This window comes from Esox lucius, chromosome 1 (assembly GCF_011004845.1).
Source record: "Esox lucius isolate fEsoLuc1 chromosome 1, fEsoLuc1.pri, whole genome shotgun sequence".
NCBI lineage: Eukaryota > Metazoa > Chordata > Actinopteri > Esociformes > Esocidae > Esox > Esox lucius.
The window spans coordinates 34,854,513-34,871,504 of record NC_047569.1 but is presented as its reverse complement, the minus strand read 5'-3'; positions in this window follow the sequence as shown (position 1 = coordinate 34,871,504).

Sequence of the window (16,992 nt, the reverse complement as noted above, 5' to 3'; positions counted from 1 at the left end):
CTTGTGTTGTATTCCTCAATGACTCCTGAATGGAATTCTTGTTCGTAGACTCAATGTATTTTTGAAGACATTCACTTGGCCCCAAAACCTGGAAGGAGGTTGTGATGCACATTTGCATGATGAGTCTGGTTCAGGCAAGGGCTCCCCTTGCCCAAGGCCTACAGTTTGTCTCATCTAACGCCGCAGATATCTCCAATACACGCTGCCAGGCAAATAATGCACCGCATTATTTGTGTAAACCTTTTTCTTAATGTTTAGATGAACCTTGGCCTGGCAATCCACCCACTTTCTCTTTGACTCAACATTGTACCCAATTCCTGAAGTATGTCACTTGTTTCCCTTTTCTCTTCACACGTCAGCAGTTCGGTGTCACAAATCATCAACGTCGATGTGAAGGAGTCCGTCAGAGGGGTCCTTCACATGCCGTCCGTGGTCGCTGAGGGAGAGTTGAAATGCATTAAACAACAATTAAATGAAAACGGACAAATATAAGCAGCACATATTTCACCTTTTGAATGATATGAATTGACACCACTGAGGAAAGATCTGAGGCGCCGTGCTGTCACATTCTCTGTGGGCCAGAAGGGGTAAAAGAGGCTCTGAGTTTCAATCATTATTCATTTATTCATGGCATTTACTCAACAGCAGTCAAAAAGTGGGTCTCTTTCGGTTTTTAAATCACTTAAATAAATAAGAGCACACTTCGTGGTTGGTTGGAAACTGGCTACAAATGTAGCTTTACTGACCCAAAACCATGTGTCTATTACAGTGCTTCTAGGCAAAGGAAAGTTCAATACATAGATTTGTGCTTTTTTGGACCACTCAATGATCTGGTCTTTAAAGGAATTTCTTCTGAGCCAGTGGTGGCCTTCGATCAATGACAGTATTCTGTATGACTGCAGTAGTACAGTAGGCTTTTTTAAGTTCTTCTGTTCCATTATCTGTGTATTTTACTGTATTCCCTTTTCACATTATTTGCTGAGTGAAAGGAGTAACAAAAGTAATTATTAATTAACTTATAACGGGATATGCAAACTCAAACTTATTCATTTATTTTATAAAGCCATTTTTATATCAACAGTTGTCACTAAGTGCATTTATACAGATACCTAGCCTAAAACCCCAACAGGCAAGGATGAATTCAGATTAGCTGCACAACCAAGTGGAGAAGGACAGTGATGTCAATGTTGGCTGTTGGCAGTGAAAGCAGGAATCCTCTGACAGAAACTAGATCTGCACCACAACCAGGAGGACTTCGGACAGCGACAGCGAGGAGTCATCAGGCTAAATAGTCCAGCCACTGGCTTTTCACCAGTGGTACTACAATTATTCCTCATGCTTGTTCCCAAAAAGCATGGCTAGCTTTCGGTTGTCAGTTAAGCAGGTATGTTATTTTAATATGGCGTTATGCAGAACCTAATATATCTGCAGTATCATGTAATGATAGTGTTTTACTATATTTTAACTGCTTATTTTGTTTAATTAATCTTAGAGTTGTTGATAAGTTGCCTGTGAATGAAGATTGACTGCTTCGAATAATAAAGATTGACTGCTTCGGATATCTGTCTTATTTTGATCAGTTAAATGTTTACAAAGCTAGCTAGCTCTTGGTTATTTCTTTGAATTTGTTTAATTACTTTTAGTGAAGCATCATCCAGACAGTTGTCAAAGTTACATTTCTTAGACTTATTTGTCTGTAGATGTGTGCATGCCCCCTATCCTGCACATTAAGGTCTAACAGGAGGTTTATTGTGCTAAAAAAAAGGAAATATCCCTTTAACTTTGTGTTATATCCTTTTTTGTGTTAAATTGGAATTTGGAAGGCAAGGGAACTCTTGACCCTAAATGGGGGCGGTGGGTCGGCAGCTTACCATAAAGAAATCGACATCCATATTGCTGAAAGAATCACATTTGTTTAATAAACAACCAAAACACACTGAATGATTAATATGTAGTAAGTTAACACTCAGAACTGAAATCCTTTTCACTTATTAAGCCCCATCGCACAGTGCCAGAAAAACATGCATATAACCACTATATTATTTTGTGCAGCTGTTCAATCTAAAAGCAAATGCAAAGTCTATATTAGACATTAAACAGAAATACTGAAACAAATTACAAATTAACTGATTACAGGCCTATACTGTATATTAAACTTGTGTTTACGTTTTTTGTTTTTATTAATTTATTTAATTGGCTTACATTCTTATTGTATAGTAATATTACAAAATCACAATGAAATACCCTTGAAAATAATTGGTCAGCAAATTCTGCTTGGCTCCAATTCTGTCCATCTCTGTAGGATACAGTAAGTTTGAATGATCAATCAGTTGGCCTGAATTAACTGGTTTTGCACTGTTTGCAAGTAAAGAAAAAAGAGAGTTTTCATGTCTATTATTAAAATGTTCTGTTCAACTGTTTGAATTAAATTCACTAGCTTACGTAGGGTACAGCACTGGACTTTAGCCACAAGCTAACATTATGCCATGCAAACCAACTACTATAGCTAGCAAGCTCCATTTGAATTCGCACCAAGCGTTCTCCACTACTACGTATCTGCAATGACTGTGATGCCCTCTAACATAGCTGAAACATGATTGGCTCTTAAATTGACAGCGACAGCAAATACGGTTCAGGCGGCAAGTAAAACTAGGCAAAGGATGGGCGGTCAAATCACACCCCCTTTTTTTTATATGGGTAGTTTTTTCCCTCCTCCGACTTAGAGAGCGCCAGGGCAACGTTCCGGCCTGTTGCGCCCCAATTATAAGTAGAGATGGTTATAAGTAGATAGCACCTGGTTATAAGTAGATATGGTTATAAGTAGATAGCACCTGGTTATAAGTAGAGATGACTGGCTTCATAAATGTTGACCATTGGATTAGTGCACAAAAACCTTATAGTTACATGTAAAATGGCGCAACGTACTGTAAGCAGACCACCTCCTGATATGATGATCTCTGTTCGCTTCGTCTCTGTTCGGGACTCTTGAGGGGTGTGAGTTCTTTTGGAGCATTCACACTGCATCAAAAAATGTCAGCAAATCTCAGTGGATTCTCAAACTTTGTCTAGAACCAAGTGAGAAAACACCCTTGGATGTAGACATGATATGAATGTAAAGAATGTTTTATGAAGATCCTCTTTTTAAAAACATTCATTCTTTTTAGATATGAGTTACACACTTGATGTAAGTTATTTTTCTGATTCATAAGGTTTCCAACAACACCACATGGAATCTGTTCTCAGAGACGTGACGTGACTATGCCACATGAGTTAAAACACAATTGGGATGCGCCACACTTCACTTAACGCAATAGTGTCCTGTCCATGGGTATCAATACAAAGAATAATTGACTTACCAAATAGATACAAATAGATAAATAGAAATAGATAGATAAATATGGATACACTTGAACAAGGACGCAAAACAAGGCAAGCCTAGTTCAGCCAGCCCGCAGGAATGACTGTAGCGAGCCAGGCAGGAGCTTGAAGAGCAGCTAGATGCCTAGTAGCCAGTAGACATAATGTTTTGGGTAATTAGCCTGACACTATAACACAAAAACAGACACGCATATTAATGATATTGCAATGCCATATTGGGCAAGTGTTGGGTCGTGGAATTAGATTAAAGCTTAAGTGGGGGACAATCTATTTAACATGGGCCTCCACCTTATCCAATCACTTTTAGCTAGATTTGTCAGTCGAGGACAACATACAGTAGACTATGCAGTAATAGTGTTATTTTCCATATTACAGTAGTGTATATTCGCTCTGCATTTCAAAGGCCTGTGAACAGGACAGCATTTGTGGTGTATTTCCTGCCTCTGCAGACAGTTCAGACGATGCAGGAGTATTTTCCATTTTGCTTGTTTGCTTGATTTGCTAAAATGTTGTTGGGCCTAACTGCCTTGTGGCACTCCCTTGATGACAGGTAGTGGCTCAGACAGTACACGTTCCAACTTAACACATTGAACACATTGAGGTAATTAGCTAACCAGACCAAGGATTGCTCACAGATACCAAATACTCCTTAGCTGGACAACAAGCATGGTCTTTAATATCAAAGGCTTTGGCCAGGTCGAAATAATTAGCCTCACAACTTTGTGTTAAGGGGAGTGGTAACATCGTTTAAGATCTGTAGAGTTGCATTGACGCAAACCAAAACCGGAATGCAAACCAGATTGTATTCCAGAAAAGATACTGTGACCACAGGAAAACCTGTCAGTTGCTTACTGACAAGTTTTTACCCCATCTTTGAAATACATGGCAGGATAGAGCTTGATCTCCCCTTTTCAATAAAGAACACAGTACATCATCCTTCCAAGCATTTCGAATTTCTGCCGAGTGAACCCTGTCAGGTGATCTTCTGTAAGAGATCACTCACAGGATTAGCAATGTCATATACTGTATATATATGTATCAGAAAATATGCCAAAAAAGTATTCAAAAGTATTCAGACCCATGACAAATTGTCTTATTTTATTGAATTGCAAGTCGTGCTTTGAAATGTGATCCTGTACGGCATTCTATTTCAAGACATAAAAAAAAATTCAATGAAGCATGGAGAAGCCCCAAAATTAGCTACTTTGGAAGCATGCGTTTCAGATATTAGGAAGTGGATGACAGAGAACCGCTTTTAAACTCACGAAAAACAGAAATGCTCGCTTTAGGACCCAATAAACAAACAGCGTTGTTAGCAGATCTCACTGTGAACCTCGACGGCTGCATGGTCGTATCCCAAAAAACTGTAAGAAACCTTGGCGTTACCCTTGACCCTGACCTCTCCTTTGATGAACATATAAAATAGGTCTCAAGAAGTGCTTATTTAGTTTTTGATAGAAAGCAAAAACGGATGCAGAAAAATGAATCCATGTTTTGTTACGTCTAGACTAGATTACTGCAATCCTCTTCCTTCCGGTTACCCTGACAAATCAATAAATAAACTCAATTAGTGCTGCACACGGCTGCTAGAATCCTAACTAGAACAAACAAATGTGAACACTACTCCAGTATTAGCCTCTTTACACTGGCTGCCTGTTAGGGTTACGGCTGATTTTAAGGATTTATTGTTAACCTATAAATCAATACATGGACTTGCTCCTACTTACCTTGCTGAAATGATCCAGCCGTACATACCTACACGTAACCTTAGATCGCAAGATGCAGGCCTTTTAATTGTACCTAGAATTTCTCAACAAACAGCCTGAGGCTGGGCCTTCTCTCATAGAGCTCCACTACTGTGGAATGATTTGCCAATTAAGATTAGAAATGCAAACTCAGTGCAAACTTTCAAGTGTCTACTAAAGACTCATCTCTACAGCATGGTCTATGATTAAGTGTAGTCTGGCCCAGGGGCATGAAAGTGAACAGAAAGGCTTTATACTGTCCACCCTTGCTGTCTTGCCAGGTGGGCTCTCATCACCACTGGGATGCCCTCCCTCCAATGCCTTTCGGGAGCGGAGTCACTGGCTTGTTGTTGTCTCTCTGTTGCGCACTTGTGCAATTGGGCTGTACTCTGCTGGCAATACTCTGCCCTCATTCAGGGTGGTTGCAGTTGGTGGGTGTCCCTTTGGTTGATTCTTGGCAATGTGGGTGGATTGATTTCCTGCTGTGGGGCCCTGTCCGGGGCCTCCCCCAGAGAAGGCCACAGTGTCGCCGGACCCACCAGTCCCAGCCCCAAGGTCTTACGCTGCTATATCATTGTGCTGGGGGAGTAGGGTCAGTTCTCTTTCTCCACTATAAATCCTTGTAGATATAAGGAATGCTTTTTCTTAATTTTCCCTGTCTCCTGCCATTTTAAACTTTGGAGGACATGAGGTCCTGGCCTACACCTGAGGAATACCTGGCTTGAAATACCCGTTGCTGTCCCTGTCCAAAGTCCTCCTGGTTGTGTGACAGATCAAGACGATGCCTGACGATTTCAGCTGCCACTGTGCTGACACCTCCCCCGTGTTGTCCCTGTCCTTGTCCATCTGGTCATGCTTCTGACCTGGACTAAGTTTAAATAGACTCTGGACTCAGCCCACACGCATTTATTAATTATTGCAATTTGTACTCTTAATATGTTCACCCGGCACAGCCAGAAGAGGACTGGTTACACCTCTGAGCCTGGGTCCTCTCCAGGTTTCTTCCTACATTTCAGCCTTCTTAGGGAGTTTTTCCTAGCCACTGAAATTCAACACCACTCTTGTTTGCTCCTTGGGGTTTAAGGCCGGGTGTTTTGTAAAAGCACTTTGTTACAGCTGCTGATGTAAAAAGGGCTTTATAAATACATTTGATTGATTGATTGATTGAAACAATCAACAAAAATTACAGTCAATTGTTGTTTGGTGACATGGCCTTTAACTTGGAAAATATTTGTAAGAAAAATATGCAATGAATATAAATATTAAATCCCCAGAGTCTAGCTGGAAAATGGTTTATGGCTATTTATCTGGTCAGTAAGAGATTATTTTCTCGGCAAAGCACTTGGAATATATATAATATAAATATAATTTGACTAGTTGGTGTTTTTCCTGTTATTCTCGCTGAATCCTCCTCCCAGATCTTTTTGCCTCCAGACAGATGGTGATGCGCCATTGCAATGTGTGTTCTTTCTCCACATTTGCTGTGTCCTCTACTATCCTATTTAAGATATGATTCTCATTTAGTGCATTGCTATTTCTAATCTTTGCAATGCACAGAATCTTTAGTATGGAAGAGTCACAATGGGAAACAAGGAAATTGCTACTAAGGGGTATGAAAAACTGACACACACAGACAGAATTTACATATTCCATTATGTTGATTTATAGAAATTCTTACTTAATTATTATCTATGTTTGCAGTTTGGAAGGGGAGCTTGGTGTAAGCTTGGGTCATAACAGAATGGTGCTCGTGAGTAAGAATTTGGTATTCAACTGAAATAAGACATCCTGCTGATACTGTTTCACAGCTTTGAACAAGTTAGTTTTTCCTTGGGCTTTCTGTATAGAAGGACAAAGTATAATTAGGTATGTGACTAGAAAATTTTATGGATTTTTTGTCTGCTGTGCTCCATGGATCTTCACTACCCTAAATTTCAATGTAATTCAGAAAATGGAAATACCTTTTCTTTCATCAAACATCAATTCAGCAACAGTGTGCTAGTAAATGTATATGTTCCATGATCAAAGCGGTCAGAGTGGTCTGCCGAGTCAGATCATCTATCTCTGTGGACTAGGCAAATAGTCAGTCAGTCAGACTGACAGAGAGTGATCCTGTAACGATAGTAGAAGAGTAGCCAAACCAAGAAGATTAATTGGAATATGGCCTCTATTGATGTGTAATAATTTGAGCTTTGTCCACCTGTCCATTGAGTGCATGCTACAGAACTGAAAAACACCAAATACAAAGAATTATGTCAAACAAACAAACCAAATACCTGTTGTGTTGACTTCCTGTCCCCATATTAAGAAGTAGTTCACTGTTTCATTTAAGGTAATGTGGTTACACTGGTGCCAAGGTAGAGAAGGTCAGCTTTTGCTACTGGTAGATTGTCTTTGGAATCTGAAAGCACTGTTGGTCAGGGATGTGGTTCTAAAATTGTCATTAAATAACAACAATTAAATGACAACACTCCAGCCGGTAAATCAATAATTTATGATTACATTTTTTTTTTAAACTACATGAGGTGAAGTGGAATCCAAAAATTGAGTGATGACTTCCTTAAAGTAAGGTGAAATCCACAGATGACACCTGAGTTTTGTAGAATTGCATTTTAATTCTTTAATGGTGAGTAGTGTGTCTAATGTTGAAAAGGTCTCTTGTTTTATCTATATCTATATCTATATTTTATCATCATGGGTTTGAATTAAAATCGGAATTTAAGAATAATAGATTTATTTTAAAGAGAAATTCAGAGGCACAGTACACTATTTTCCTGCAGTGTAGCTTAGGCTAGTGCCTGGGGGTAAAACCACATCAGGGATTGCGCCTGTTTGCGTTCAGCCTCACCTTAAACGACGGTGTCCACGACCGCTTTATGCGACACAAATCTGCACACAAACAACCTCTCTGAACCTTACATTAAGCATGTACCATACCTCTCTGTGTGTCCAATAAATACACAACATGGCTAAATTATAGCCCTTGCATTGTGTAACTACTGCTGTCTAGAAAGAATACTTCAATCGCCGCATATTGTCAGTATATATTCATGATAAATGAACTCATCAAACACATTGGCAAAAAAATAAATAATAATAGAATAATCATTCACCCTACTAAGACTCGCAGACTGAGCACAGAGGCAGTTTTTTCAATTCCAGAATGTGGCCCATCTCTGGTCTCGGGCGGGGCTAAGCCTACACCCGTAATGTATCGCATCACTGACAGCCAGGTGTTCATTTCACTAACAATGGAGTTACGACGTCAGTCAGATACATGGCCAGCTTTGCTCTCTAATCACGCATTACAAAGCAGCCCCCAGCCATCCACTCACCGTGGATCCTCATTCTGACTTGTTAATTATCTTTTTATTTAAGGCTTCCCTTTTGTGCCAATAATCAAAGATGTCTTGTGTTTGAAGTGCAGGTGAATGAAATGATGGGGAGGGAAAGGGATAGGAGAAGGTAAGTGGGGCAGAACTGTCTTTTGGTTTATTCATATCTTCAATTTGAATATGGGGATTCGGGAGAAAGAGTCAGCTTAGTACAGGTATGGTAGACTCAAGGAAAAAAAACGGCTTCTAAGATGATAGGCAGATATCCCTCTTGATTATCTCTTGTTGGTATAAGTCCACATAGACCAAATAAAAATGCTCACCCTTCAACAGTCATTATATTTTCAAGCTTATTCTTCTTGTTAGCAAATGTTTTATGTTAAACAAAGGATGTGTGTTCTCATTAAGTAGTTATGTGTTGTTTAACAGAATTCTCTGTTGGCTTATATTCACTCACTTTCACTCATTTATAGTTACTAAATATTCCAGAGGTGTCTGTCCAAGACCTATTGCACTAACAACACCCTCTTAATTAGAAATGCATAAGAATCCACTGTGATTTATTAGTCACTACAGAGCAATAACAACTTTGACTAATCAATTTAGCACTCACCTGAGTCACCTCTGAAATAGACTTTTAGAAAAATCAGATAATCCTTAAAATGACAAAGGAAGGGTTGACAAGAACCTGGTTTTAGATGTTTTAGATGTTACGTGGATGTTGGAGGAGCATGTGTTGTTGCTCTGTTCACTGAAGCAAAATGTAGTGTTGTGCTATGGAGAGATAATGTTTGCTTAACGCTAGCATTTCGTCTGTGGATTTCTCTTCTCATGCTGACACCTTGAAGATGTCCAGGTCAGGGGATGTGGCTAGGACTAGTACCAGCATCTGTTATCTCTTTTATGGAGCCCTGGCAGGTTGGGAGTGTCAATGAGATTCATGAAGGCAATTCCCAGTATCAAACATTTTGTTGAACGAATTTGGATTTGAAAGCCAACATCTGGAGGATGGTGAATTACGCAACTATGATGTAAAAGGGGATGTAAAATGTCATCAAGACAAGAGAGTCTGCCCTCTTGGCAAAAATGTCCTTAAATTGTCCTAGAAAGAACAATACATTTGCTTAACATTGTGTCTTTTTTCTTGGAGTTGCAAACAGTATATTTTAAAATCCTCAATTAGGAGTGAGCATGCAATACCGTTACTCAAAGGGTAAAGACTGTATGAAGTACTGTTAGGGTACTGTATGTGGATCCTTCGCATGAATTGTCTCTAAGATGGAAATAATTCTATTATTTTTACAAAGTAGATTATAACAAACCATTAAAAACAGAACCAGTATCAAATGTTGAGGAATGTATGTGTACATTGTGTAGTTGTGTACTGACACATACAAACTCAGTTGAAGGCTGTGCGCTGTGTAGACATGTTGACATCTGTTCCATTTGACAACCACGCAAGCTAGTAAGTACAAATGGGTTTTTAACTGAGAGTTCGGACCTACTGTAGAAAGACATAAGATGTGTTTTCTAATAGTAATTAATGTATTAGATGAGACTGTGTAGTAGCACATTATGGTTCCAGAGCCATACAGCAGGAGGGCAGTGTACTTGTTAACAGCAGGATCTGGGATGTAGGCCACTGGTTGATAGCACTGGTTTAAATTTTTGACTATTTTATTATGTCTGTTTATTATTCTTTGGAAATTGGAGTACACAGTCTGTGTTTGTCTTCGCTACTTGCGAAGAACAAAAATCTCCATTTCGCCTTTTATTTTTTGTTTCCGCGAAAGGATACCAAGACAATATTGTTTGTGTGTGTGGTTTTACTGTGTGATGGGATAGGTCAAGGTTAGGAATTTGGAGTTAAGGAAAATGTTTGCCTACTTAAGAAATAATGTTTTTCTTCAGTTTGAACTATGGTTAAAAGTCAGGGTTAGCTTAAAAGAGATCCAGGTCTTAGTCTGTTTTTCTAGTAAAAAGAGAGTTTAAATAAAATTATGTAAACTAGAGAACTAAAAGACCTTTGGGAAAAATTTTAAATATTTTAAATGTTATATAAAATATAGTATATAATAATTTTTCTCAGTCTTTGGATGTCTGTTTCCATGATAATTTAGTATAATCCATAGTGAAAGTTGATCTCCTTAAGGTATCTTTCAAACCCATGCAAGTGCTTGTTGAATAGAGATCAATAAAAGTACTTTGAGGATAGAGAGTTCCGGTAGTTTCTGAGGGGAGTCAGATATTATGGAATAAGCACTATGGCGTTAAGAAAATGACTGCGGTGTCACATGCAACTTATATATTTTTTAAATACAAATCTCACTAAATAAACAGTTTCATTTAAGTGCTTTACAGTAAATGTCTAGCAAGAGATCTTTATGTTAATTACTTGATTGTCCAAAAAGTTCATCAATAGCAATGGTATTTTATAAATATTTACATTTTCAAGTTTCATAGACAGTATTTCTAGTAGTATATAATTATATGTAATTACACTAGAGGGAGACAAAGTCCCTTTGTAGATGATATAATTGCTTTATTATGCTGTCTTGTTTTCTTCAATGTTGTTGTGTCATATTCTGTGATTACATTGAGACCGAAGTGACAAATATGGGGAGTGAAGGTGATGGGGAGCAGCCTAGCGAGCGAGAGCATACACAAACAGCCGGCCCAAAACGTCACTGAACGTTTGGGATCTTATATGGAAACCAAACCACATTGTGTTATTGCATTTCTTATGTTTATGCTATCGTTCTCATTATTAAAAATGTTAATGAATGGCTGCAAGGTAGCGCAAAAATAAGCACGATGCAGCATTGTTGAATTAATTTCTATGATAAGTATGTATCTCAGAGCGGTAACAGCCGCGTATACTTCTGAAGGATTACATTTGGGTCACAACAGTAGGTGGTACCCTTGGGAGATGGTTGTTATACAGAAAGCGGAAGACATGAGTTCCTGGTTGTAGCAGCATACAGATAATGAAATGTTGACATATCTGCAGAAGTATGCTTGAGGATGCTTAGGGTAGTGATCACCACCATCTGTAGTTCTGTAAGTGTGTAGACCTTATCTTCATGTCTAGGCAGGTCATGACACGCACCACGTGACATCATGGCATGACAACCAATCAGCTCCCGGCAAGGGGCTTGCCTGGGTTGCTATAACGACAGATGCTATATCTGTCACAGTGTGCCCCAGAACAAGCAGCTTCTCACCAGTTGTGCTCTAAAGAGGTGGATGGGAAGGTTCAACTTGATGTTAGATGATTGCTCATCATAAAAAGTAGTCTATGAACCAAGATAAATGCTCCAGTGTTAATCTTAAAATCAACGGTAGTAATGTGGGAATGATTTCAGCTGGCGTCAACACTTTACGTTTGATGTTACTTAAAGGTGATTTGTCTACTAAAAATGAAATACAGCTCCGGAAAAATTTAAGAGACCACGGCACCTTTTTCTTTCCTTTCCAAAAATAATGAAAAGGAACATTTTGAGTGAGGAACAGAAGCATTCAATTTGCAGTGCTATCTTAATTTTAACCCTCTGGTTCCTCTCTCAAAACCTTCCTTTTAGACCTTTTTGTGAAATAGAACAAATAGTTTGGAGAACCATATGTTTCTCAGAGCTTGTACAAAGCAATATTGTTTGTGTGGTTATGTGTTGGCTTGGCTTCAGAACCTTGTCAGCACATTGAAATAACTTGACACATTTTGCTTTCAACATTCTCCAACTGATCTGACACAGGGAATATTTTGAAAAAGTTGAGAAACAATATCCGTCTGTGGATATTTCATCACAGTCTTCAAAAATATCACACTTTCAAATTCAGTTACATTCAAATTCCAGCTCATGCTTCAACTGTACTTCGATGTAAGATGTGTTCCTTGTCTACCTGTCAAAAGCTCAAGCTGGCTTATCAATGTGCATGCTTGTCCCATGTGCCTAATCGACCAGAAAACGCTTCATTGATACAATGCTGAACCATTAATTCATGGCTTATTTTGTATTTTAGGCAGTGCTGTGCTTACCTAGCATTTGTGTCTTTGATGTGTTTTGGTACAGGCCAACTTATGTTATGAATGCAGAGCATATTTTTCCTACCCCTATAATGAAATTAAGTTTGTTATATAAACATTTTATTGTGTATATGTTTATTTCAATACATTGGATTAATAAATTACTTAATCATTCATCTTTTATTCTCCACCATGACCCCTACAGGGATCTGCAAGATTCAGCCAATTGAGAACCAGTTCTCATTCCCAAGACCACTACATGTGAATATTAAAAAGACAATGAAAGACAGGAAAAAACTACAACAATATGTGCTATTGAATTAGTCACAAAAATACAACATATGAGATGGTGAATATTTACAGATGGATAAGATGTATAGGTGACCAACAGAAGGGGTGATCATTCTAAAAACAAATAGAATATGGTGCAAAGTTGTCCACCATAAGAGGTGACATAAATACAAGCTAATGTGCTTAGCAGTTGCACTAGCTGATTTTGGGTTTGAGCAAATAAGGTCTGATTTAAAGTGTCAAGCTTAAGAGTATTTTGCAGTTTGTTCCACTCAATGGCCGCAGAGAATCTAAAAAAAATTATGTAGGTTTTTACTTTAGGATTACTGAGCAATAGCTGAAGGAAGTAGGGGTGCTCCATGACCCCCTGTCATAGTCTCAGCGCTCCCTGATGATGTCCGTGCATTCCAGATCTGTTATAAAACTTCTGGCGCGCAGACATTATCAGCAACCCCTGATGAAAACATCTTCCTGTGGCCATGGTGTGAGGTTCCTACCAAAGCGTAAGTCCTGTGAGCGTGGGTAGGTTGATGTTGAGGAGCAAACTGAGGTAAATCAGGGATTTGCCTAAGAAGGAATTATAGATGAGTCAGAAGGGCAACTTTAACACTCCTCATTGTGATCGTTACACTCTGGAAAAGGTGGCCTTGGTGACAAAGCGGATGGCATTGGGATTAAATATGTCTAATTCACTGTTAAAGTTGTTACTGGTGAGCCTGTACATCCATCCCCATGACTGGCAGGGTGGTCATTTATACAACATCATGTTTCGCAGAATGGGTGAAGGACGCTTTATGAAATTCAACACTACTGTTGTTTGCTCCTTGGAGTTTAAGGCCGGGTGTTTTGTAAAAGTACTTAAAAAAGGGCTTTATAAATAAATTGCATTGACTGATTGATTTATTGAAACAATCAACAAACATCACGGTCAATTGTTGTTTGGTGACATGGCCTTTAATCGATTCTGTACTACTTTTCCTGGACGCATGTTTTCCCTCTGTCATCCATTTGGTGAAATACACTAACAATGGTGTCTAGTAGCTTTTTGAGGTATTCTAAAACCTTTCAATGCCTTTCTCTGTTATTAGTCAGACAATTAGTAAGGCAACCTCATTTAGCACTAAGTCATTATGAGTGTTGATTTCCTTTGAACAAGTTAATGAAAAGTGGGTTTTCTCTGTGCCAACTGTTTAATTTGATATAGATTTTCAAGAGCAATGCCGAAAGACACAATTAGATAAGTGTAGAAACATTTTCAGATACATTTGTAGTGCATTGTTCTTTAATAGCTCAAAACAGAGATATATTGCAAACTGTAAGAGATACAGTGACATAGTATGATTGTACACAATAATATACAGTACACTGTTTGTAACTACAGAAGTAGGCACGGATATCAGTCTCAATAGCAATGCTAACAGCCATTAAAGTATGGTTAAGTATGGTTTAGTGTGATCAACTACCTCAACAGCATCAGAGAATATTTAAGCCTTGTTTAGTATGATCAAGAATTGAATAGAGAAAAAAGCCACATTTACAATGTGAATAAAAGATAGAAGAATCTCGATGACTTCATATATCCAATTATGATTACTTCATATATGCAACAATTTTTCATATGTTTTGTTTGTAAAAAAAAAAGAAAATTGCCACAATGTATTTTCTTATAGCAGGCTAAAGAACACTTAAAAAGGAACTTCTGACACATGGTAGTTGGCCAAACAAAACCGTTGATTCATGTTAAGTGATAGAACTCAAAGTTACACAGTTCACAGTTCTGATAAATGTTACATCTGAATTAAAGTATGATACCAAACTGACTGACTGTTGTAAATCCATCAGATAATTACTGTATTACAGAGCACAAACAATTGTAATGTGTGAGACATTCTATCTATTTCAGTATTTTTTGTGGGCGTTTAGGTATTCAGTCAATAGTAAAATATAAACAAAATGGTCTTCAAACTTAGATTTTGGCAAAATTTCGAAGTTCTTTAATAAGCAAGTCATGGTTGTGATATTTTAATACTAGCAAAGAAGTTTCATGCATCAATGATCAGTATTTGGGAAGTTTAAGTATGTCACATAAATTAGCATAATGTACGGCAGCTGGATTTCAATTGAAAAGTGTTCTTAAGCCCGCTCTCTTTTGTTGCTGCAAAACCCTACTACATTTACATGACACCTATAGACTCCAGTGTCAGTCGCTGCTGTAAACAACTCGTTAAAAGCATATAGGTGGATCTACTGACTATGTAATAACATTCACTAGATTTAACATTAGCATGTCTAAAATGCTAAATAAAACAAATTAAGCAAGCCGTTTATGTCAAGCGTGCTAGGTAGTCTCACCAATGACTAGTTCTGCTAGTAACATATTAGTTTAAGATAGATAGCTAGGCAGGGCTTGCCATCTTCCTAAAGATGGCAGCAAAACTTGCTAGAACTGAGTTATGGTAGCCATTATCACGAGAACAATATTTCAAAGGTAACCTCACTATGTACGTCTGAAAATAAAAACATTCCGCTAATTTGCTTTGTTTTCCCTTCATGAGAAAATTATTAATAAACAAACTGCTGTATCTGATTTAGATCAGACACTGTGTCAGGCTTTAAACCATATATGAACATTTTATGTTTTGTCATTATATTTCCAGGATAATTATGTTTGGAAAAAAATAAGTATCATGTGCAGGTAGAAATGACCATTATCAACAAACATATAGACTATATAAATTTCACTGTGACCATGCATGCTTAATTTGGAAACAGGATAAGTGCTATGTTAGACAACTGCCGTAAATGGATACTTTGGATGTCAACAGCCCGGTGCCTATTGTAGTGTCTTTACTGTAGAAAAACAGGGGTCTCGGAAAGCTGTCCCAGGAGGGCCAGGCACACGAGGGAGTGGCAAATGAGCCAGCGCAATAAACTGGGGGAAACGCCCTGTATGTGTCAACAGAGCGCTGCAGGCTGAGGCAACCGTGCAGGCACACCAGGCAGCCGATTGAGAGCAGAGCAGCATCGTTACGTAACAGCTTAATGGCCAAATGTTTCATTGTTTTCAAATCAATGTGTCAAGACCTCTTTGGATTCAGATCGTTTTCTGGGGGGTTGCTCTTCAGGCCTTTTGGGTGGATTCTGAGTGGTTGTTGGACTAGAAATGTTCCCTCTGCTGCCCCCTCACAATGCCCCCTCACAATGCCCCCTCTCTGCTGCCCACTCACAATGCCCCCTCTCTGCTGCCCCCTCCCAATGCCCACTCTCTGCTGCCCCCTCACAATGCCCCCTCTCTGCTGCCCCCTCACAATGCCCCCTCTCTGCTGCCCCTCACAATGCCCCCTCTCTGCTGCCCCCTCACAATGCCCCCTCTCTGCTGCCCCCTCTCTGCTGCCCCCTCACAATGCCCCTCTCTGCTGTTCCCTCACAATCTCCCTTTTAACTTTCACCTGCTCATGACTGCCCGTCAACCTTCACATAAAAACATGCAACATTACCAATGAAAAGAACTACCATGACATTTTGTGCTTCGCCTGTTGTGAAGGCAATCATCACGTATATAATCAATGTAAAACTTCACAATTTGAAAAAAGCGAACAGTAAATATAGCTGTGTGGGTTTTTTATTCACCTTTTCCTTTCCTGGCAGGCACCTTGTTTACCTAATCATCTAATCAACAATTTGCTATCCCACAAAGGGGAACGCTTACATCGTCTGTAGACCATTTTCCATACTCTTTTGCCATGTAGTTGCCAGGTCGGTGCATAATCCCTATCGATAAATTAGCTTTGAGAAACACATGGCTTAAATGTTTTTTGCCCTGTGTCTACAATTTCAGACTGTATGTATATCCTGTAAAGACATTGTTTAAAACATCTCCCTGATATTAAAGTCCAGGAGAAAAGGTGGTTACAGCTGTTCATTAAACATTTTCCTTTGCAAAACTTACATTTGGCAAACTTTGAAGTACATTTCCTGTGAAAAGACAACAATGACTCACTGGTCATATGATTGCAAACCCTTGACCCATAATCTTGTCCTATACTATTAAAAGAGTACAAATTAACAGAAAATAATGTACTAGAAGCTTTTCATGTGCATGGAACTCATCCTCGGCAACTGCAGGTTGTGTAATTTTCTGTGGGTGACATTCAAATGGCACAAATGTCTAATTATCAAATGTCTACTGTCTGGCACAGAGTGGTACAGAGTGAGATAA